This window comes from Melanotaenia boesemani, chromosome 1 (genome assembly GCF_017639745.1).
Source record: "Melanotaenia boesemani isolate fMelBoe1 chromosome 1, fMelBoe1.pri, whole genome shotgun sequence".
Taxonomy (NCBI): Eukaryota; Metazoa; Chordata; class Actinopteri; order Atheriniformes; family Melanotaeniidae; genus Melanotaenia; species Melanotaenia boesemani.
The window spans coordinates 21140679-21165287 of NC_055682.1; the positions used below are offsets into that span (position 1 = coordinate 21140679).

Sequence of the window (24609 nt, forward strand, 5' to 3'; positions counted from 1 at the left end):
GGGATCCGGATCACCCCCAAAAATCTAATCACTTGTTCCTTATTTCATTTCTGAAAATCCATCCATTAAGTTATGTTGCCAACAAACCAAGGCCCTGGAAAAAAGGACTGTGTGAATGGTCCATGTGTTTTTTTGTTTTTTGTTTTTTTTAATGGCCAAAAAGAAATAGCCTAAAGACACGTATAAGTAGAGAATGAGATTTAAAAACAAATGTTATTTAAAAACATTGTTTATAATTTATTGTTTAACAGGAATAAAAAAAAACCTCTACCATATTTAATTGGATCTTCTTTTTAAGTAAAATTTATTGGTTTGCTTTATAGAAAACAATCAAGTATCAAATACATCCTTTACAGGGAAAGAAGAGCGCAGAAAAACTGTAATGTTATTTAGAAACCAGATGTGGGCTTGTAAATTCATTGCATTGTGTTGAACTGCACCATGAATCATATCGAACTGAATCACACTGTATTAAGTCAAATCGTTTTCAAATCATTAATGAATCGAATCACATCACATTATGAACAGGTGTGAAAAGTATTGCATTGTTATCGGCTGGGGGCTTCGCTGTATCATTAATGTATCAAATCGCTGGCAACGTATTGAGCTTTTTAAATCAAGGACCTACACTCATAAACATAATTATCTTCTTTAAAAATGTCTGCTCTTATTCAATAATAAGAGCAGCTGTAGGAGAAGCCCCTGGAGGAGTTTCCTGCTCCAAAGTACTAAGAACTTCATGTCTATCGGGAAACATGCACAGCTGAACTATCAGTCTCCTCCTCATTGTAGTCATTTCTGAGGCATATTACTACTTAAAATAGACGTCTCACATTTAGCTTCTATCTCTTAATGCGCATAAACTAGCTAGATAGCTAGCTGCATACTCCTTGTTTCTGTGCTTTTTCCTGTCTCTCCTGAAACAACAACACGCATGTGCGCATTATAATTTCTGGATGGGTGAGGGAGTGAGTTGTCTGCGCTGTGAGTGAGAGAAGCCGTGCTGTGTGTGGTGAACTTCACTCCGACCACTACGAAGAAATCCCAATTAAACTGCTTAAAATGCTGCTGTGATAGTTTTTACTTAATGTTTGCAATATGGCTATTTTATGTTTCTTTTTAAAACGTCTTGGGATACATCGAGTGTACTCAATATATCGCCCAGCCCTATTATAGGTATATGTTTATACAATATATGTATGTACAGTTTGTGTTTACATATGTGTATATGCATATGTGTACGTGTGTGAGTGTATACATATATATGCATATATATATATATGCATATATATATATATATATATATATATATATATATATATATATATATATATTAAATTATATTTTTGAAAACTGACAAGTGATAATGCTAAATCTTCAGAATAATCCCTAGAGTTGCTCACTCAACTTGGCAGCAGAACCACTGACTTGATTTTCGAACATACTATTTATTATTTCTTATTTCTGTATTATTTCTAAATAATACAGTGACACATCATATATACTGTAAGATGGTACTGAACACACTATAAACATGCATTCTTCATTAAAATTTAAATCTGATCAAAAGGCTTCGGTTCGGTTGTTCGGATAGGATCAAATCTTGAAAATGGGTTCCAAAATCCGCTTGGATCACATAATCCACTCCTGGTTGTTATCCAGATAAAACCCTCAGTTTGGGTTGTTCAAAACTTTTGAGCAGAATCCCGATAACTTTGATACAAAAAAACAGGATTATCCTGATCCCAACAGAGGGCAGGATTACAAGCCGGACTTTAGAAAGAAACTGCGGTAAAACCTAACAGCTGATCAAATAATAAAACTTTTTATTCGGTGCATATGCTTATATTTGTATTTTACACCTGACTTGTTTAACCGTTACAGTGATAAAGAGGTAGGGACATGCTCCTATTATGACTGTCAGCACAGTAAAATAAAACGATTAAAAGATAAATAAATTAATTAATTAAAAAAGCATAAATAAAAAAAATGACATCATGTCCCCGCTGCTACCTCCACACGGGGCTCAGGTGCGTCATTAAGGCAAGGCAGTTTATATGTATAACATATTTCATGTACAGGACAATTCAAAGTGCTTCACATAAAACAAAAGCATTACAGATGTTAAGAGTAGTAAAAGGCAGCAACAAATAGCAAGAATCACAATAAAATCAATAAAATAGTAAGAGGGATTTCGTGTTGTTACCTGTTGTTGTTCTTCACTTGGCCGGCAGCGCACACTGATCTGCATGCTGGAAATCCGGATTTTGTGATCCTGAAAAACGGGATTTGGGATCAGGGTGATCCAGTCCTATTTTGCTTTGAACAACTGGGGTAAAAAAAAAAAAAAAAAAAAGCCGGATTACGTGATCCGCCATGCCAAAAAAAGGGACTACCAAATCCGGATAACTTTTATCCGGATTAAATTTTTTTTGAACAACCGGCCTTTAGTACATAATAACTTTGCTGTAGAGAGGTTAGTACTTACAGACTGTGAAGAAAAGTTTTTCCTAATACAGAGACTACAAAACAATATGGAGAAAGCATTCTGTAATTTTTTTTGTGGTACTTAAGGCAAACTTATACATTATCATACAGAATTTCAAACAGTTTTTGCCCAACACAGAAGCAGAACAGACAACCCTCCAACTTCCATTGGAATGTAGATAAAATCACTTTAAACTTTAATGCAGCCAAAATTGCAATAAAAGCTGTTCTTATTCATATATTCTTCCAATTCTCATACCAGACAATACAAATAAAAGAAAAAAAATGCTAAACCACAGTCACTGTGAGTGTCTTGCAAAGCTTCAGCTCTGCTAATAAAATGCTGATATAACTTATGAATACAGCACCATCTGACAAAACTATTATTTCCTTCAGGTAAAACAAAACTTTTACAGTGATTTGTCTACATTTACATGTATGATAATTAGAGCTGGGTTTAAAAAATTGATTAATTGATTTTAATTGATTCAAATGAAATAAATCCAATATTGATTCATAAAACTTGGAGATCGATTTTTAAAAATTTCCTCATTTCTTGTAACGTGACTCTACTCTCGCGTGACTTACCGAGGCGGTGAGATCTTAGCAGATATTCACAAAACTGGTTTCCTCTGTGTTTTCTCTGTCCAAAATCAGCTTCTCTTGCCGAGATGATGTCAAGTTCAGATGTTTTCATTCACCAGTGTGGATCATCTATAAAGTCTTTTACAGCATATTACCGCTCACATTAGCAACAAACGCTAAGACGGCAGCACTCATATTAGCAGCTAATGCTAATGGGCGCCATCAAGTTCAACAACACTTAGTAATGTCACCACCAGTAGTTTCAAATAAATCTGATATGGTCATTTAAAGTCACATTTCCTCAAGAACAGGTTTACACTTCGTCCTTTTATCAAACAGTAAACAGTCTGATGCTATTTATATGATTTACATGATGGCATATCATAGCTGCACCTGCTCTGTGTCCACGACAGCGAGCACACACAGACACGTGCACACACACAAACACACACAGGTTTCCATCAGAGGACAGAGTGCAACACGTCAACCAGCTGAAAATCAGATAAAAATATGGGTTTTTCAAATTCTCTCAGAGAGCTGAAGATGGAAGCATTACGCTACATTGAGGAGCAGCTCAAGTATTTCTCCTGCTCCGGTGTTAAGCCGATAGCATCACTGTTGTCACGGCAGCGAGCACAGCTCAACAAGCCGAATCTACGTCAGGAATTTCTGAGTCGTATTACGGGTTTAAATGGATCCAATATTCTTTGTAGGTTTTATTAACATCAACACGTATTCTGAGATCAGAACTTAAAGAATATTTAGAGTGACTCCACTGAATGAAGCAGTTTCATCAGGACATTTAAAAAGTTTAACTTTTTTCTGTCCTGTGGGTTTTTTGTATTTGTTGATTTTTTATTTATTTATTTTTCCCCATCACAGCATTTCTGGCTCTGAATCTGGGGAAACACTGTATTGTTATGGTACTTCAGAAATTAATATAGATGTGTCAGATCAGAATATTACAGTAATCTGATTACTCCCAGATAACTGATTTTGTTTGTCAAGTAAATGCACTGTTTTATAAAAAATAAAAAATAAAAATTATCTGAGAATGTCTTTCATAGTCAAGAAAAATAGGTGGTGTTACGTAATGAGCTGTTAATGAATCGAATTTAATCGAAATAGGCTATTGAATTGAATCGAATCGATTCAGGAAATCAGTGATGATACCCAGCCCTAATGTTAATCAACTTCTTCCTTATTACTGTATGCAAAAGGGGGGGGGGGGTTGTCCTTAACAGCTGGGGGCAACATTACATGTGATACAAGGTACTGGTCTGATTTGATTGAAACCAGTTAGGATCTGCATCCATTCTGCAGAGATGTCTAGCTGAAATAATTACTATTTATACTATTATTGTTTATTGTTATTATTATAAGTCCACCGACAGGTATGTTATGCTTAACAAGAGAATAACCTGAGAACACATGTTTGGTCAGTCTGGGAACAATATGTCATTTGACATTACAGAACTTTTATATGAGTTCTTTTCAATTGGTTTGAAGGTATATATATATATATATATATATATATATATATATATATATATATACACCTGCAAGAACTAATAAAACCGAAATAATGAGAGCTTTTTTTCTTTATCCCTTGCACTGTGCACCTGCAAAAAAAAGGAGCAAGAAAAAAAAGAATCCTCCAATTTTCCCACTTTTTCATTCCATCTTCTCTCCTCTCACCCTTACTAACCTAACCTTCCACCTTCAGACCCCATTCTTCAACACAACTAGGGAATTTCAATCCTATTTCATATCCTAGAACAAATTCCTTCCCTGATTACTGATGCATTTCAAAGCAAGACATCATTATATTTTCAGACCACTTTCTTTTAAAAATGTACTGAAAACCTTTATGCTCGTTCCCAGGGGGCCCTTTCTCTTCTTCTGTTATGCTCTTATTAGTCTGTCTCTCCTGCTGCCTGCTGGGGGATTCGCATTGCTATTCATTTTCTGTATCTCTGACCTCCATGTGGATGGAATTAATCTGGCCTATCCCTTGTTCTTTACATTACTTTGGAGACAGGCAGTGACTGTCTGGTGCAGCTATTAAAACATAAACACCATTAAATAAAAATGTGCAGGAGTGAGGCATGTGTGAAGAGTCAGAGAAAAGCAGAAAAAAAGACTTTCTACTAAGCTTTCGATCCAATATAACTTATTTAAAATGAAATACACATTTTTCAAAGATAAGTTTAGATAGAGCAGTCATAACCCCTTATAACATAAATACTGAATACAAATATATGGAAAGACATATACATGACACAAACTATATAAGGGGCTGCATTACTGAAACTATGGAACTTTATGTGGAATTTTAACTTGTGTTAACTTACAGTATAATAAGCATGACCAATTACTACAGCAGCAGTACCCACTAATTACGCTGAAAAAATATAATCCTGACAAAAGGGTTCAAAAATAGCTTTTAACGACTGTGTTTACATAAATATCTCTTATAACGGATATTTTTTCAGGTTGACTTTCAAGGATGAATCGTACAGACACACATTTATTTGACTAATGTTTAAGGGCTTTCCCTAAAAAGCATCTAAATAAGCATAAAGTGATGTCAGAACTTTGAGACTGGGTAAAATGTACAAAAAAAAAAAAGATTTATGTGAACACATTAGGTTTTAGCGTGAATGTCAATACTCTGTATACCTACTACCTGTGTACTTATTTTCACATTTTTTTCAAATGTATGTAACATATGCTCTGGACTTCTTCTGGAGGATGTTCCAGTCAACTCCCTAAAAATATTTCTAGAATCTTGCTAAGAGAAACAATGCATGAATGTAGCTCACAGTTTTCCAGTTTTTTTCCCACAGTTTTTGTACATTCTTTCCCACTTACTCAGTGGTATTTTTAATACATCTAAATACTGATATAAACACAAATTAAATAATTGTATATATTCTCAGTCTAAACTCCTAACATAATGACAGTTGATTAGGAGTCCTTTGTGACAGTTTTAATAAAACTGGGTGCCCCTTTACCTCCATATTTCATTGCATATGGAACTGTGCTACAGCTGTACCTTGTTAAGACTTTGAATGGTCCAATACTGACAAACTGGCTGCAATAAAGTAAACAGAGACAAAGACTGTCAATCTACAGTGCCATATTAACAAGTATCATGTGCACTGATAAGGAAGTTGGAAGCAGGCCAGAGGATAACTACAGGACATGCAAACTGTAACGAAGCAGAAGTTCCTTACATGAAATCTGTAACTTAAATAACTCTATAACTGTGTAGGTTGTTTGTTCAGGCACATTTGCACTTTAATTCACATTTCACACTTTAAATATGCATAGCTGCACACAAATGTTTGATTATTTATTGGTATGTATTGAACAATGTAATAATGATATATCTGATTCTGTCTTCCGGATACCTGTAAAAGAGAAAGGCTTTAGTAAAGTTTTTCATGATGGAAGACAGTAAATGTGCGTGCAGGATGTAGTTTATAATTCCTCTCCAGCGTGTTCGGGCAAATGCTGCCCGAGGGCCTGAACACTCTTTAAAGGTTCCGGGAGAGGCCGTGAGATAGGTAAATGGGGGTGAGATTATTCGTACTTGGGTTTTAACTGTTAGAGATTTTTTTTAGGCTCAGCTTATTATGTGTGTTTATATAATTCTTTGAGTAGGTAGGTTGTGGATATTTGCAGAGTCCATATAGTGAGATTTTAGAATGAGTTGTAGAGGCTGCTGCTGGTGGAGGCTGGGCTGTTCCACAATAGTACAGTGTGAGTCCCCTGGTCCAGTATTTATCTAACTAATAAAATCATTTTTGTACTGGATTCCACTCACACAGACCATCTTGTTACATAAACATGGGTCTTGACTTTAAGACCAGCTTCAGGTCTGCTATTTTCGACTTACTTCTTTTAATTTTTAACATTGCTTTTTACTTCCTTTCTTCTCATTCATTTGCTCTAGACCTCTGATGCTTCGCCTGACAGATCGACAACCATGAAAATACCCTTCATGTCTATATATGACCCTATGAAGGACACCTGACCTTGCATCGGTGTGAGACAAGCTGGAAGAAGTGAGCTGTAGAAACTGTCTCAAAAATCTCAATAACCATTCCCAACGAGTAGTAAACAAAACATATTGATTTCCACAGTTCATGTTTTGCATCATGTCCTGCTTCCCATCCAGCCATCCAGCTGTGAGAGAACATCTCCCAGCAGTACAGAATCTCCTACTGTGAGGCGGATGTCTGAACAGCAACTGCTGTGTCCTGAGCAATATGTTTACACATTCTCCAGAAAATCTCTGGTGTTTGTGTCTAAATGGTTGATGTAAAGTTCAATAGCATGACTGAATATTTGTACATGTAGCAGACACCCAAAAATCAGCATCATAGCAGATTTTTGAGCCCTTTAAAGAAAGAGAAAGAAAGATGGGAGAAAGCCTATCAAAGCCCTTTATGGGCTTTCTCCTCAAAGCCTCGACTCTAATTGCTTTGTGCTCAGCTTGTATCAGCTTGGTTTGAAGGAAGACTTGTTTGAGTTTTTACTTGAGACTTCAATTAAGCTTATGCGTATGTTCAGTAGGGAAGATCTTTCCCATCATTTCAGGTCTAACTAGTAGATGTTAGGGCATTTGCTCCTGATTTCTTTTGTCACTTCAATTTTGCCACACTGTCAAGTTCACCTCAATTTTGAATTCTCTCATTTTCTCTCGTTTACCTAAAGTTATTATGTTACGCTAGTATGCAGGATTATGCAAAACAACCATCTAAAAGAGGCTGAAATTTACTTAAATATGATCTGATAGCAAAATAAATGTATTGATAGAGAAATACATTAAGTTCATATAGGAGTCTTTAATAAAAAGTCTGAGTCACTGGTCTGTCACAGAAACACTGTAAAGAACTGTTGGAGTTGATAAGCTTGTCCAGTTCGATGATATACATCGTCAGCCACAGGCGAGAGCTGTCCATTAGTTGCCAGCATTCCTGTAATGCCCAGCACCAGTACATTATTCCCAAATGCGTCAGTCAGCGTCATGAAGCACAGATAAATTCTGATGCTTAAGATGTGTAATGCATACACTCAACACTTTTATATTATGGGACAGGTTAGGAGGGCAGAAAGAGAGATGGGGGCGGGGGGCTAATTTATTTTTCACTGCAGCCAGTATTCTTCCCATTAGCTTCAAATGTGAGATAAGTTATTGACTTTAACGAGCACCTTTAGCCACCAGAGCACGCTGCACACAAGACTGAAGGCAGAATAGGTGGGTTAAGGGCTAATGGAGGAGAGACTAGAAATGTGAATGCATGGTCTGATAATCCAACATGAGCCATCAGTGAGATCCAAATGCAGCTTATACCAGAAGTCGACTTATATACATTTAATCTTAGATAACAATAAATTTTATTGATACCTTATTGTATTCTAAGTGAAATACAATCACATTAACAAAAAAAGAATTCCAACAGACTGACATACAATGGACAAAAGACAGTCAAATGATGAACTGCAGACAGCACTGTTTAAAGTAGGTGCCTGCCTTGGGACATTCAGACTACTTTTTTCAAGCATGCAAAGAGGCTTAGACTCATCCCAAAGATACATACCTACATATACACACATGCACATCCCCCAACACACACACACACACACACACATTTTTACCTTTGCCAATCAAATGTCATGGCAGAAAAAAAAGAGCTTTCCTGACCTTTTAAAAAGCTCAGGGATCATTCTTCCTGTGTTTCAGAGAGCTATGATATGTCAACGCAGCAGCTTGTGGAGGACGTATGCGTGCACATACAATCACACAAAAATCTTCTTATAGCCAAGTATGCAAAATTATGCTAGAAAAGGTCAGATAGTTCCTAATATTCAAGGATGATGTGCTGCTGTTTATTAAATAACCAACTACACCTTTAAGATTGTTTCTTATCATTCTCTCTTGTAGATTTTATTTTTGTTTGTTTTTTGTTTTTATTATTCTAACATTCTAATATCTAATGACATACGAAGTACTAAGATATGGCTGAAAATGGTTGGACTTTTAATATATGGTTACACACCTGTATAAGTACCTATACAATTATTTCTACAAAGGTAGACTTACTAGAAAATGTCCTCATTGTTTTTGTCCACTGTATGTTTTTTTGTCCTCCAAAAAGACAACTGCCATGTTACACAATCCATTGATTAGCTGTATACAGCATACAGTGGTCAAAAGCTAAAGGTCATGGGAACAATGGAAACATAAAGCATCATAAAGCCTTCTAAATATGACATTACCTAATGTGTTCACAAGGGCATACTATCCTTTTCTTACTAGCAGCATTGCTCTACAACTGTCCCTAAGAATATGTGTCTCTTATTGGCAAGATAATAATTAGGTGGGTGCGTGGATGGATGGATGGACAGACAGACGGACGGACGGATGGATTAAACCAGTATGATCAATACTCCAAAGCAATAATCTATTGCTATCATGTCAAAGTTATGAACTTAAATTATGTTTTTCTAGCTGAATGACTTCAGCTTAGCATATTTTTAAGTCAAGTATGGAACTGGAATTATCAGAGGATATTAGACAAACTTACCATAAGATATTCCAATACTTCCACCCATTTGCACATTTGTTATACTTGAATCACCAAACATTACCTCACCACTGTAATGTACAAGTTGAAAGCTAAATAATAAAAATATTTCTCTAAGAGTGTCAAGAACAAACAGAAAACCCTGTCAAACCAGTGGAATTCTATTATCATTAAAAAGTACAGACTTAAAAATAACTATGACACAAAAAATCTATGTAGTACAAACGACTACATCCTAGTATTTGTCTTTAATTATATGTTAAGTACTGGCGCTGAGTAAATAGTACAGATGTTTTGTATACGTTTGTGAATGTGAGCAACTTTGACACTGAATTTGAAGACAGACGCTGTTTCATTAAATCAAAAACTAAATCCTTTGCAACTGATGTTCATTGTCCAACTCTGGTAGTTGTAGACTAATTAAGAAAAGATGCAATGCTGTGCACAATAGCCATGTTGTCTCATCTCACACCCTGTCCTATGCCAGCTCATTTTATCCCAGCAAAACTACTTGGAGCTTTAATGCAGATGAATTATGAAGTGACTACATGAGTCTTAATTACTCCCTACATCCAGTCTGAATAATGCAGGATTTTGTTTACTACCATGTTAGAACACTTAGCATGTAGTAGTTTACATATCTGCTAAACACAGCCTTGGGCCCTTTTGAACTGGTGTGTATTTCATGATTAGACACATCAGAGGTATGTATGCATGTGTGAACACACAGATGTCTATGCTTTCACTGACATGGCATGCTAAATGTGGCCATTCAGGAAAGAGAAGTGTGGTAGTGGACATGTTTACCCTCTGGCACTTGTCTCTGGTTCATAGACCACGAGGGCAGGGGGCTTTGGAAGCATCTGTTGGCAAGAGAAGAGTGCGGTGAGGCAGAAGATAAACACACAACTACATGGAAAGATGTGCACAGGCATATGCAAATACCTGCATGTGTAATAAGAGTCACAATGTAATTAGGATGCAGGGACAGCATATCCGCTCTGCAGTGATAGGCACGAGACAACGTGCATAAAGTATAAACACAATGTTTACAAAGCAGCCTTTCAGAGCTGCTGATTCAGTTGCAGGCAGGCAGTTATCTTATCTAGCAAATTACCAGCTTACCAAAAAAACTACAAGACTCAAAATTTTCAGATAGCTATCCTTAACTGTTCAACACCTCATGGCCATAATTTTGGGTCTGTAAATGTGTATATGTCCTATAGCAGCAGATGAGTAAAATCATTTTTCAAAACCTAAGAATGCATGCAACGCTCTGGCCTTGTGATGAGGAGTAGAGCTCAAGGTCACCTTCTGCATGAACTAGGTGGTGTGGATAGTAAAGGAATTCTGGCTTAGTGTTCATCCTTGCCTCTTCTATTCCTCTGGCATCCAGATCTACTGACAAGATACATATTTATCTGACCTGCAATCCATGTGTCTCTACTGCACTCCCTGACAAGACTCAGCCAGTGATAGACAATGCCCTCTGTTGCAGACAGAGAACATGAGCTTCTTTCTTCCTTTGTTTTGCACACCTTCATATTACTTCAAAAGCCCCATGGAAAAGTGGCCTAACATACCCTTTACATGATGCAAACAATGCAACATGCTCAGAGTTGTGGCCTCTGTTCTTTGTAACTGTAATATGTTTATTTTAGACAGATAGTTAAGTCCTCCAACAGAAGGATCTGGTTGCATGTGCATAGTGTCCTCAGATCTCCTGCATAAAATGTATAGCTGGAAACTTTCAATATGGTCATGGTGGAATTTGAGTGTTGAACTTGTAGTTAAAGGTTAAATTTACCATCTGGCTTGTTTAAAAGTTCTCATTAGTGGCTGTTTACATGAACAGATTAACAAGATGTCAGGGCAAAACTTTTCCTTTTATTCTGACAGATAAACAGCCTGTTCCCTGCACTGCTATGTTTCCTCTTCCATGTCAGACCAGTCTTGTTTTCTACTTTTACCCAATTTTGGATTTTTTGAACCTGCTTTTAGTTTTGTGTTAAATACAAGTTTAGAAGTTACTTTACCTGGATGGTATTGAGTCTTGTTGACTTAAAAATAGAAATCAAGACATATATTGTACAGTGTCACAGCTTGAGTTTCTGTAATCATGAGAACTTAAGCAGAACTGATTGTGGAAAAATGTGGACCAGTTACAAAAGGCTCTGTCACTATACTGCACATTCTATCAGTCTATCAACCTCTTGTCACCAAAGCACTTTGGCAGCCAGACAAACTGGCAGACCTATTCTGATCTCTTGTTTTTCTCTTTGATGGTATACAGTGTCTGTTTCTGTAGCTGGGAATCAAGTACATATCCATCTCAGAGATATATGATTATGCTTAAAGTAATTATCATTACTGCATATTATATAGTGATATTTGAGTTGAGTATATATAGCTGCTCTGAAGTTTTCAGAGAAAGCAACGAACGCTGCCAAATGCTGTCGAAAGTTTTAGAATTTATTGTCCTGGATGACCATCCACTGTCCACTGCGGAAAACACTCAATATAAGTCCAATTTCAAGATTTTTTAATAGAAATTCTTTGATTTGATTTTATCTGCTCAATATTTTAAAAAGTTCTGTGGAAATCATTGTTTTTATGTGTTAATTTGTTTTGTAGTTTAACCTATGCTAGGCCATTGAATGATATCAACAACAATATTATATGCCAGCTATTATAGACATCAAAGTCTATGATAAATATATTATAAATTGTAAATTTAATAGATTTCTTAATAAAAGTAGCACAGGTATCTGATCAGTACTCGGTATCGGCAGATAACTAAAGCCCAGGTACCTGAATCTGTATCGGACAGAAAAAAATTGGAATTGTAACATCCCCAAGAATTACTACTATAATACTAAATTCTGCTCTGTCCTCACACTGTGTCTCCACATGAAATGTACTATTTCAAAACTTTATACATTATACATATGCCTATACAGATTTTCATATCTTTCATATCATATCTTCATATATATATATATATATATATATATACATATATATAAAACTGGTATTTACTGGCGTGCTCCACTGTAAATAAAGAGTGATTAATTTCTGCCTGATTTTAGATGTTAAACAAAATGCAAAACAAAAGCTGACACTTCAAAAGGAAAATGTTCTGCTGAAATTTGTAGATGTCAAAAATTCATTTGCCCACTTATAAAGGGGCTTTAGTCAAACTTTAGTACAACTGAAAAAAACAGTCTATATATTTTTTATAATGTAATCACATCAGTGATTATATTGAACATGCAAGTTATCAGTATGGAAAATACATTAAAAATGTCCAAAACGCCCGGTCATGTCCTTATTTGTTATTGTTAAAATCACACGATCCTTTGACGTGATACTAAAAGTACAAAATTCACTTTCGTAACAGCTTTGTTGTAAATTCACTGCCTGAAGAAAACTTTAAAAAGAGGGAAAAAAACAGCATTAAACATATTCAGTAAATGAATCATTTATATTTTATTTAACAAATGACTATCATATAAAAAAAACATCAATTTCATACAAGATCAACATTTTTCTTACTGTTGTTCCCATTTTAAGCTACACGTTTTTACCATAAAGAAAAGAGGCTTTAGAAACAACTTTATGGGGTCAGGTGACAGCAAAGGGCACTGGTCCCACAAACTACGTCTTCTTAACAGGTATGGTACAGTCAATATATGTTGTTCTTTGGCTCAGCCAACAGGCCACAAATATCTTTAGAGGCTGATGTGGATAAAAGTCACAGTAAACATCACAGTGCAGTGAGATTGATGTATGACTTAATGAAACATACAGTGAGCTTTGAATCACAATAAATCATTAACATTTAATAAAATGGGTTGTAAGCCCTCCACAACAATCCTTGTTTGTTTGGATACCATTTAATCTGTATAATAACCATCTCACCAAGATAATAATAACAAGTAATGAAGATATGTAATTTCCATGCACACCTTAAAAAACAAACACCCTCTGTGTATCTTTATATCTTGCACACAAGTGGAAGGAAGATATATTTGAGAGCAAAGTGATGCTTTGGATAGTAGGGAGAAACCACTCTTTTCCACTTCTGACATAATTATTGGTTTACAGACACAAAAAACAGGTACGACTGTTTACCATGTTCAAAGAAATCTGTTTCATCTTGTCCTGAGAAACTTGGATCTTACTTAAAACTATTGATGTGTTTGATGTTTTAGCAAAATTACTGTTATTACTGTTAAATATAATATTGACCAGGAAAATTGTTTCAATTGCTTAGGTCTATAGTTTCTTTGGGAAGTTGCTGTTACAGGCAATTTTTACTGCCAAATATTTTTCATTACTACTTTAATCAAGGTAAAAAAAAAAGTCATCAAAGAGCAAACATACACATATGTACACATACTGACTAGAGGTGTAAATCACAAGTTTGATCACAATACTACCACAATAATAATATAATGATTCAGTGGATAACTATTTGATGTTTGCTAATATCACAAATTCTGCCATGATACAGTTTCAATTTGATTCGAATCAGAAACCAGTGATTGATATTAGACAATATCACTTCCTGCTTTAGCACAATTACTGCCATACATATCAAATCACAAAAAGCAACAAAAATATCAAATATAATTTGACTCCAGAGCTCAATCAGACGTTAAATAAACAATAAACTTTTAACAAGCACAGACTCTACCACATTCTGTATTTTGAGCTGTAAAGTGTTCAGATTGTGTAAAAGAAAACTGAAAGAATACAATTTTATTTGTTCACAATAAATCACAACATAGTGTAAAACCTCTGGAGTATCTGGAGTCTCAAAGTATTTTTAGAACTTAGTCATAATAACGAGGGAAGTACAGTCAGACTTTTCTAAAATTATACCATGCACCTTTGCATATCAGCATTTTACTTATCAAATTACAATAAGAAATTTTAGCTGTGTAAAATAAGCAAATGTATACAATTCCACATGTTCATTCTTAAATTCATCTTACAAAGGCTTATTCTATTGATGTTTGATCAATGTTTCCTCTTTGGATCAATGCTATTGGATCGTTGATCTCTGAATCTATTAATCATTGTAGATGATGAACCCTCCATAACTGACCACGACACATAAAAGATATTGTTTCCCTTACTGTCAAGTTCAAATATTTGTTTGAAAAGCCAACATGTGTATGTGTACATATGCTAACATATGTTTAAAAAAGCTTTTGGTTACTTAACTTGACCTTGGTTTGGAGAGAGATTTAGACAAACATAGTAAAAGAATATATCAAACACTTTTAGAACAACAGTCACACAAGTTAAATCCAACTTATAATTTCCAAAAATGAAGTAAAATTTAACCTCTAATGTCCCAAAAAGAGAAAATAATGAACATGTTAACCACTTCTTAACCCTGTTAAAATAAGTTATGGCATTTTTCTCCTTTTACATTTGGTGTTCCACATTTTACTTCACTAGTTTGACTTTGACAGCAGTTTGTAATCATTTCTAGCAAATGTCATCTTCCTTTCACCTTGTTTAACCCTGCAACTAGTTAGAACTAGTTACAATCATCATAAGTAGGACATTGTCTTGTGTTTGCATTTGTACATATTCACTGCACAACAGCAGTTTTTTTAAATAATCATAAGAACAATGCATATTCAGATACAGCATTCAAATAAAAATATTACACATGTAAATGACTGTTTAATTAGAGACATAGAAAGTCCAGTGGGACACAAAAACCTGCTAGTCATATGCTAATTCAAAACATAATTACTCGCATAAATACAGTGCAATAATAAAATTAGTCTTGACATATTCTTGGCATAACTTGCCTTAAAACTATGACTTAATAAAAAAATGCAAAACAAGAACCCCAACAACAAAACAGACGAGACAATGACCTGTACATTTAATTAAGAGAAGTTCCAGCTGGAATAAGAAAGATGAACAGCAATAAGGAAAGCAAAAAGGTGAAATTTTACAGCAAATTACAAAAAATTATAAGATGGTTTTACCTTCTTCATATTCAGCATCATCACAGAGCAACACAGAGGGTAACATTTTACCCCTTTTAAGTATATACATGTGTCTTTGTACGACTTAAATAATGCACTTTCCTTTGTCTCTTTTTACCATTTACTTCTTAAGACACAGACGTGTGCTGCTACACAATCCCTGTCCAGCAAGGAAGAAACAGATGGCCCTTCATACTCACGGAGAAGTGGGCACACTCACTGTGTTTGTGTGCAATGAGGCGGTCTTGCCACACACACTTTTCTACAGTCAGAATCATGGAAGTGTCCCAGTATTAAGGAAAGAAAAAAGATCTTCCAGCACAGAGACAATAGAGGCAAAAACATGACAACATAATCTGGAAATTTCTGTTGTTGAAGGCCTGGAGGAAATTTTTTTTTTTTGTTTTTACTATTTATGTCCTTGGTACAATGGTGAAAGCATTTTTCCAGCGCTGTCCCTTGTTGTTTTTTTCTCCAGAGCAAAGTAGAATGGTCTCTTTGCCATTATCCTGATATTAAATATGCAAAGCAGGCCAATCATTGCAAACGACTCGTAATGGAATAATTGCAGCAAATAGGATCCTGCTCGGTAAGAGAAGCCCAAACAACTGACGTGCAATTAATATCACACATGAGGATGTCTGGTCGCAGTCTCCCTGGATACAGTCTGGATACTGTGCTGGGTTTGGCAGGGCTGAGTGGTGGCATCCCAGGGCACTAGTGGAGACAGACTGGAGCCCACACATGCCTTGAGATAAAGCCTCTCTCTCTTTCTGTATTTCTCTCTTCTCTCAATCGCAGCCAACAGTTAGCCACCCTCATCCAACTGACTCAAAAGGAAATCCTCCACAAGAAGAAAAAGCTGCTAGGTCCAATTGCAGTAAAAAATAAGAAAAAAAAGAAATCACTCAAAAGCAGGCATCAAAGAAAAGACAAGGGCACACAAATGTTATCACCATTAGGACAAAAAAGAGAAGTCAGAAATATCTGTCGCTCCGCCCAGTCGAAATCTTCTGCCTTTGTTTTGCGTCTGTCATTTTACTTAGTTTCGCAGTTGTTTTAGAGAATTAGCATCTGCTACTGAGCCTTTATAGAGGGATTTACGTGCCCTCCTACACATTTCTCCCATACCACCCATCTCCTCCCCTTGCCTTCTTATCCCCCATCAGTCTGCTAGACAAGTTTTCCCACTCAAAGTACCCAGCCAGCAATCTCTTTTGTGGGTGTGCTTGTTTAGTGAAGGTCTGGTCTGTGAGTGTGGTGCATGTCGTGCCAGCTTGGATAGGAGGGGAGACAAGGTGGAAAAAAAAAAAAAAACTCTTTGTAAGTTATGGGAACACTGAGGCAGACGCAAGCACTCATAAATTATACGGTTCATTTGCATATTCTGGGCATAAGACATTATGCAAATCGTGGCTAATCTGCATAATGAATTCCTCTTGTTGCCTCAATTGCCCAGTTGCTGCTTTTTATTTAATAATAAAGAGAAAAAGAGTGTAAAACAATAAAGAAAAGCATGTTTGAACCCCATGAAACCCTTAGCCGCTTACATTTTGGAAAGGTTGAACATTACTTTGCTCAGATCTTTAAGTACACATAAACTGCATACAGATACATTTATGATGTGGGGGGGTAACAAGAACTGAAACTGCATTTAGTCGCATGGTAATCACAGGCGTTCATACAAATCTCACTTAATTAGCCAGTTCTATCCTCATTCTTAAAGCAAGCCACTACATCGCTAATTAACAGCAGTAGGAAACCCTTTTAGGAGAAAAGGTCATTATTTTAAATAATTTAACCATTTCTGCCTCCTGCTTTCATCGTCATCAGCTTGGTTGTAAATGACGAGAAATAAAAAATACCAAAGAGAAATCAAATATATTCATTAAAATATATAAATAAAAAATTCAGTGCAGATAAAAACACATGCGTTGACATAAAAAAAAGGATTTCTGCATGTGGGTTTCGTGAAAAAAATACCACCATACATGCATTTACAATTGGAAAGTACTGACAAAGCACATAGTGAAAATATTGAGAAATGTGGAGAGTATTAGAAAAACAGGCAATGAAAGGCATAGAAAAGGAGCATGTAGCGCAATAAGAGATGTAGGATAAGAGACTAAACTGGCAAAATAAAGCAGTAAAAATACAGAAAAAAAGCTGCAGATGAAGGACTAAGTATAGAATGTTGGGATAATACAGTACAGTGGGATCAGTCAGAAATAGCCATCTAATAGCAGCTGTAGTCACATAGCTTGAGATACAGTTTGAGAGTAATTCAAGTGTATTTTGGCACAAATAGACAGCTCAACCTGGTTTCACTGCACAACACTAGGGAAGCTGGTTATGGGTTGAGGAACAATGCAGAGGAAAGACAAGTAGATGCCAGTAATCAAGGATACACAGCTGGGCACTGACCAGCTCGACAAACCCACATACAAAACTGAAATAAAAAAAAAAACGACCACCTTTTAAAATCAATTAGCAGTAACGTTAATTAATGTCAAGCTCATGAAGAAAAGAGGGCGAGCGAAGGTGGGTGTACTTGGCATGTAAAAGAAAAGCAAGGGGAGAGGAGGAGGGCGAGTAAGAGAGGGACTGAGATAGAAAGGGGATGGGCAAATAAGGGAAACAAGGAGCGAATGCAGTTGATGGCAGGGAGAAGTTGGCACAGTGCCATCCATTCAGTGGTAAAATGAAGGCGTACTTCTGTTCGGTCTCTAGGGTAGGTAGTTAGATGTAGCCCGGGAGACAGAAGGCTACAGCCATCATTTTGGGCGCTTCACGGGGTTTAAGTTTTCTTATTATTTTATTTTTCGAAGCTTTCTTTTTTTTTGTTTGTTTGTTTTTTGCTTTTCTTACCTTTTTACATTTTTTTTTAGAGTTTTGTGCTACCTTATAAACAAAGACATGGATCTTCAGTGGAGGACAAGCAACATCTGAGAATGAAGACGTGAAGATATGACCTCAGCCTGAACACATTTTGGGATCATGAATTTAGATGATACTAGCTGTTGCTGCTTGGCACCATAAGACTGGTAAATGGGTGGATATTCAAAACTCTTGAGTACAGCTACACAGTTAATTACAGAAGATGTGACACAAGTGCACCCTCGTTGATGGATGCTAAGTGCACAAGAGTGGGAAATAGAGGCAGTGTGTTGTAGGATTAAAGATGAAGATGGCAATTCAAGAACAAAAACAACAGAAACTTGAAGCTGTTTTGTTGTCATCTGGACAAGTGGTGATGTGATGGCGGCACAAGTAAAAGCTCCTCCCACTCACTCCTTCTCACTCTCTCACCACCCGTCTGTGGCACAGTGCTCTGTGCCAGGCAGCCAGCCATCTGGGCAGGAGACGCCATGCCAATCGACTCGTTAGTAGTAAAGGATGCAACCTTGGAAAATGATAAACCAATCTGACAAGTTGGCATTAATAGACTTGTGCAAACATCACTGGTTTGGAGGATGGCCAAGGAACAATAGTTTGGCGATTGCGAGCCTCAAGTGATATGCCAGCGGGAATGTGATGGCATCTGGCATGAAAACTGGTTAAGGACATGGGAGATATACCACGATTAAACGAAATCGACATGATCGGATACCCTTCGCGTGTCGGCTGCTAAAAACAAAAGAGAAGAGAACAAACAGAGAGTCCTTGCAGAATAGATATGACTAATTAAGCAAATCTTGCTTCGTTAATTAGACAGCGTCACTCAAACAAAGGAACAATTTGAATTATCAACAAAAGAATCCACAATGAGGATCGAAGAACAACAAAAAAGAGAAGCAAGACAAAAGCGGAGATATGTTCAACTATTAGTAAAGGGTGTTAAGTGAGTGGCTTTTTTGTGTGCCAACTCCCTTCCCCCTTTTTTCAACATTTTCCCCCGTGTAAACGGCCATTCCATATTGCACTGGTTGGCAGACACACTGAATGTCTACCATTGCAACAGACGCTGCCAATCTGCCAATTGCTTGTGTGCATGCCTAGAAGAGGAGGGGGTGAGGAATGGACCTGAGGGACTGTGCCTGAAGCTCAATAGCAGCTGTTTACAATGTCTCAGACACAACAGAGAGGCAAAAATGCAAACAAGAGGATGCATACTAATGAACTGCCAAAACTAATTAGAATCAGTGGACAGAAAGGAATAAACCTCCCCCCCCCCCCCCCACCCCCCCCCCCCCCCCTTCTTATAAAACTGCGCTTATCAAAACCAATTATGCATACAGATTTCCTCTAAAGAATTGTGTTTTTTTACGACAAAGTCAACTTTAGAGACAAGAAATTTTTTTGTGCATGAAGAAATGAGGAATTTCTCTGTCTTTGGCAAAACAATCAATGGCAAAAAGGAATGCAGCCATTTCTGTTATTCATCTAAGCAATCATTATCAAACTCATTTCCTATTGGCTTAACATGGGCTTATAGTATCAGCAGCATTACAGCCAGTGAGAAAGTTGGCACAGAGACTCCTGGAACTTGGAAGAATGGGCACAGAAGGCATAGGAACGAGGAGAAAACCTGAATTCAAGAGTCAACAAGGGGGAGGTGCTGGCCTGCTTGCGACCACACTGAGGGTAGTGAGGCCGTGGGAACTCATTACGTCCTCCACACCCACATCCCACATCTCCACGACTTTTTATGCCCCCTTCTTGCCAACCACCCAAAGAACTGAACAAACTCCACCCTTAGAGGTTTTTCCCTCCTGCGCTAAACTATCATAAACAGATGCAACACAGACTTACCAGCTGGTTTGTATCACAGTTTGGGGTACTCTCTGGGTCGTGAGGAATCTTTCTGTGGTTCCAGCGACGTCTACTGGCATCGGGCACGGAGCCAAGGATGGGCATCGCTGCAAAGACACAACGGAGGATTTCATTAAGTTCGCTATTAATATGCACATCCGGAATTAATACAGTAATTAGCAACGCATGGATATACATCCACTGGCATCCAATGATTATACCAATTTTTTTTTTTTTTTTCCCTGGATTTCTTTGGACAAGAAGCATGGCTGTACAATATGAATAATTAAGGAAGTCATCCAAAGGGAGGGATTATAACATCTTTAAGCTTACTACACTACATTGGTGCTACCAAGATGTCTGAACTGTGGTGGTTCCTGCACTGAGGAAAAAGCGTTTGAAAGCTGGCATCTTTTCGGGCATTTCAAACACAATAATCGTAATCGCAACAAACACGATTAACAATCTAATTAGTAATTGCCGCATTTCTTTAATATTCATCAAGGGGAAGCACGTGGATATTCTAATCTTTCGGAACTAATCAACTTTGGATAATCACCCTTTTATTTGATTCCACGGGGGATGTCAATTGTGGAGTGTCTTCATTACACAAATGGATTACAAAAAAGAAGGCTTGCACAAGAGAGCAGGATAGAATGGAGGGTGGTGTATGTGTGCGTGTGTTTGAGAGAGTCAGAGAGGGAGAGAGAGAGAGAGAAGGCAAGAACGGGGATATTTTTCTTCCTTCGTATGAATACTATATGCCAGTATTCAAATAATGCCACAGTTCCCACAAACAAGGAGAGAAAAGCTCCTGCAATGCAAGTAATTTTCAAGTACTCCTGGAAAAGCTGGTCTCTTTGCTCTGTGCTTGTTCTCTAGAGCAACCATTCTGACATATGAAGACATCTGCCTTTTCTGGTTCTGGATCTTACAAAACTGCGGTGAGAAGACACCTTCCTGGGATTTAATTTGCCTAATTGGATATCATTTGTGGTATTCTAATGATCTGTGCATTAGCGGCATTAATGTGAAAGAGTGGTGTTAGTGCCTGGTCGAAACGGGATGCAGAAGAGGCAACAGACACTGTGGTTGGCACTGGCTAATGTCTCCTGTGCTTAATCATCCTACAGCAGAATGGTTTTTATGCATATTTCATTTGCATATCATTAAACCGCTAAGGCATACGAGCAAATGGGAGCGGAGAGCGAGGGAGTGGAAACAGAAAAGCATAAAATGTTAAGGGGAAAAAAAAGCGATTCATTATGCGATGACAATCTTTCAAAGCTGTGCGCCTGATTCAGGCAACCTGCCAATTTGTTTATTTCAACATTAATTTAAAAAACAACAACAAAAAAAAAAAATAACTAGAGCCGTCATCGTTTCCATCCCGGATTAATTGAGCATCAATTGGTACACAATCTGTGCAAGAAGCTATTGTGGATATAAAGATGTAAATGTAAAACTAATGGATGTTTACAGATTTGTAAATGCAACAGAAATTAAATTATTACGGCAATTTGTCTTTTGACCAGCTAAATGAGAAAAAAAATTAACAATTTACCATCCATTTCATGAGAGAACCTGCAAAGATTTCATATCTTATACAAATGCTTTTAAAGCACTGTAGGTGACGGATGGTGCAAGTTTAATACAGATAAAGAGAGTGATAAATAAAGAATAAAAAACTTCTTACTCAAAGGGAGTAACTAGGGCTTAACTGTTGCATGTTTTTCCCATGATCATTACAACACAAAAGTTTATTGCTTCAAACTTTTTTTTTTCAAAGCTGCTACCCACAAAAAATACCCCATACCTAAACCCATACTAAATTCTCCTTTTGGAAACAGGCCAGTTAGATGTAGATTAATTTGTTACAAACTGATCCAACACCCATGCATGCAGGACATGCAAAAATACCCCCCCCCCCCCCCCCCCCCCCCCCCCCCCCCAATCACACACACAAAACTCAAAATGCTTTAAAAATGAAATGCTAATGATTGTAACTTTTTCTTTATATATATATATATATATATATATATATATATATATATATATATGTATAAAGGATGTAACTAAATTTATTTCAGCTTTCCACAGAGTGAAATCAGAACTCTTTTGAAACAATACCCCAGTGACACACAACATTAACACTATAAAAACAACCACTGGCATAATTTTACTCCATAGAGACCAGTGGTTGTAATTGCGAATCTTTTCTTTTCCAGACACCGTTGCTTAATTCTTCCACTATGCAAGAGAAATCTTCCCCCAAGCCATATGTAAATGAATTGCACTTCATGCCTCACACAATTAGCCATGTTTGGTAATTTGAGAAAGGAGTGCCGCAGGGGCGAGGGGGAGGAGTTGTAGAGATGGGTAGCAGGTTGGCAAGGGAAGCCCCATGAATGGGGTGGGTAAGAGCATGGCGCTTTGTAATCATGGCACATGCAGATGTCGCTGTAGTTCTTCCAAAAGCGCTTGTTAACTGAGTGGGAGGGGGGTAACGAGGAACTCGCTTGGCATCACATACCTCCACCATGCGTTTCTAATGAGTGAAAACTGGTGGAGTGTGGGAAAAAGGCTGGCAGACAGGGCCAGAGGAGTTGACATGGGAGAGACCATACTTATGGGAGATCCCTCCCAGTTTGAGAGAATGTGGATGCAAATAATGTAGAAGGAGAGGTTAGGCGATACCAGTGAGGTGTAGGTGTATTTTGGAGTCTGTCACAAGACAGAGACATTATGCAGAGTGTTGATATTAATATGCATGCAGGCCCACTTTATTATGCAGCTCTGCGTGAGGTAATATTGCTGGGCTGTTCTGCCATGCTTTGTTACTCTGTGAGAATGTTATCTCTCTGAACAAACACCGCTTTCATTTCCTCATTCTCCTGTCTAAATGTTTAATTACAAATCATTTCCAGAGGTCAATATGAAATGGAAAGACAGAAGCTCATGTGACAAGCGCCATCATTAATGAGCAGAGAAAAAATGAGAAATATAAATGTCAGCATTATTACATGGTCCATACAATATGTAATTTTATGGCTACTTTTAACATTAACATTGATGAAAACTTGAGAAAATATTTGCACTTTATGACAATATCACATGCTCTATCTGTTATACTTACAACTAATCAAAGTTCAAATTAGGGCAATTATTGCTGTTGCGCTTAGTCATTTAAAAAAAAAAAAAAAGGTAATTGTTCTTGTGAGTTATCATGTCAGTTACTCAGAATTACTACAGAATTATTACAAAAGTACTAAAACAGATTCAACAACTTAAAAATTATTTTAAAAAATCAAAATATTTGATGGTTTATCATGCAGCACATTCAGGTCAAAGTAATAATATGTGCTCAGACTGTTTGTTCTACCAAATCTCATTGCTGCATTACAAAATCTGCTGTAAAATTCACTGGGTCAAAGTAACGCCTCATAATGTCACAACGCTTCATGTTTGTTAAGAATTCACCACTTGCAGAATGTACAGAATAAAATCCAAGTACCCATATGTGTCGACTGTCTCAGCCAAGCTGAAAAGTAGAACTTTCTCTTTTAACTATTTTCTTGTCTGGGGCCTGCACATTAATTGGTTCCTGGTAAGTCTACCAGATTATTAATAACGTGCTGTCATGGAGGCAATCACAGTGACCCCCAGTATCTGGCTGGCTCTTCATAAAGTGTTGTGAAGGTCAACTGTCAATCAGCCTACACAATATGATAATCAGTCTTTAAAGTCACAGCGAAGATGCCATTAACATCAGCAGTAATGGCTGATGAAAGAACTGTTATAACTGCTAGCCTCCAAGGTTGAATAATCAAAGCCTGACTATATGTAGAGAAAAAAGAGGAAGCTCAGCCAGAGAGAATGTGTATTTGTGACAACAGATGTGATGGTGGGACTGCACTTCATCAGCACATGTATTGCTATATACTTAGCTTTAAATATCTAGTGACTTTGTTTTACATCTTTACAAATACAACAATTTATTGTCAGAGTTACCATTCATTCTTTCTCCAGTGAAACTACAAAGTAAAACAAACTTGCTTTTGATGGACATGTCCAGTTGGAAGTTGACAGTTGACTCGCTGCACTGATAGAAAAGTCCTTAAAGCATGCTATGGCTGTCAGAGAGATAAAGATGTTTCATCAGAGTGTGA

The 24609-nt window shown here is 37.0% G+C and overlaps 1 long non-coding RNA gene across 7 annotated transcripts in view; it reads right to left on the reverse strand.

Moving 5' to 3' along the window:
• Positions 1–24609, reverse strand: part of LOC121643215 — a 154404-nt gene that overhangs the window by 105764 nt on the left and 24031 nt on the right. For 6 of the 7 annotated variants that reach the window (XR_006011063.1, XR_006011065.1, XR_006011064.1 and 3 more), the window contains exons 2-3: positions 20441–20547; positions 10479–10534 (exon numbers count right to left, since the gene is read on the reverse strand). This is a non-coding gene — a long non-coding RNA (uncharacterized LOC121643215). The remainder of the gene's footprint in view (positions 1–10478; positions 10535–20440; positions 20548–24609) is intronic. The other variant, XR_006011068.1, reaches the window with a different exon arrangement.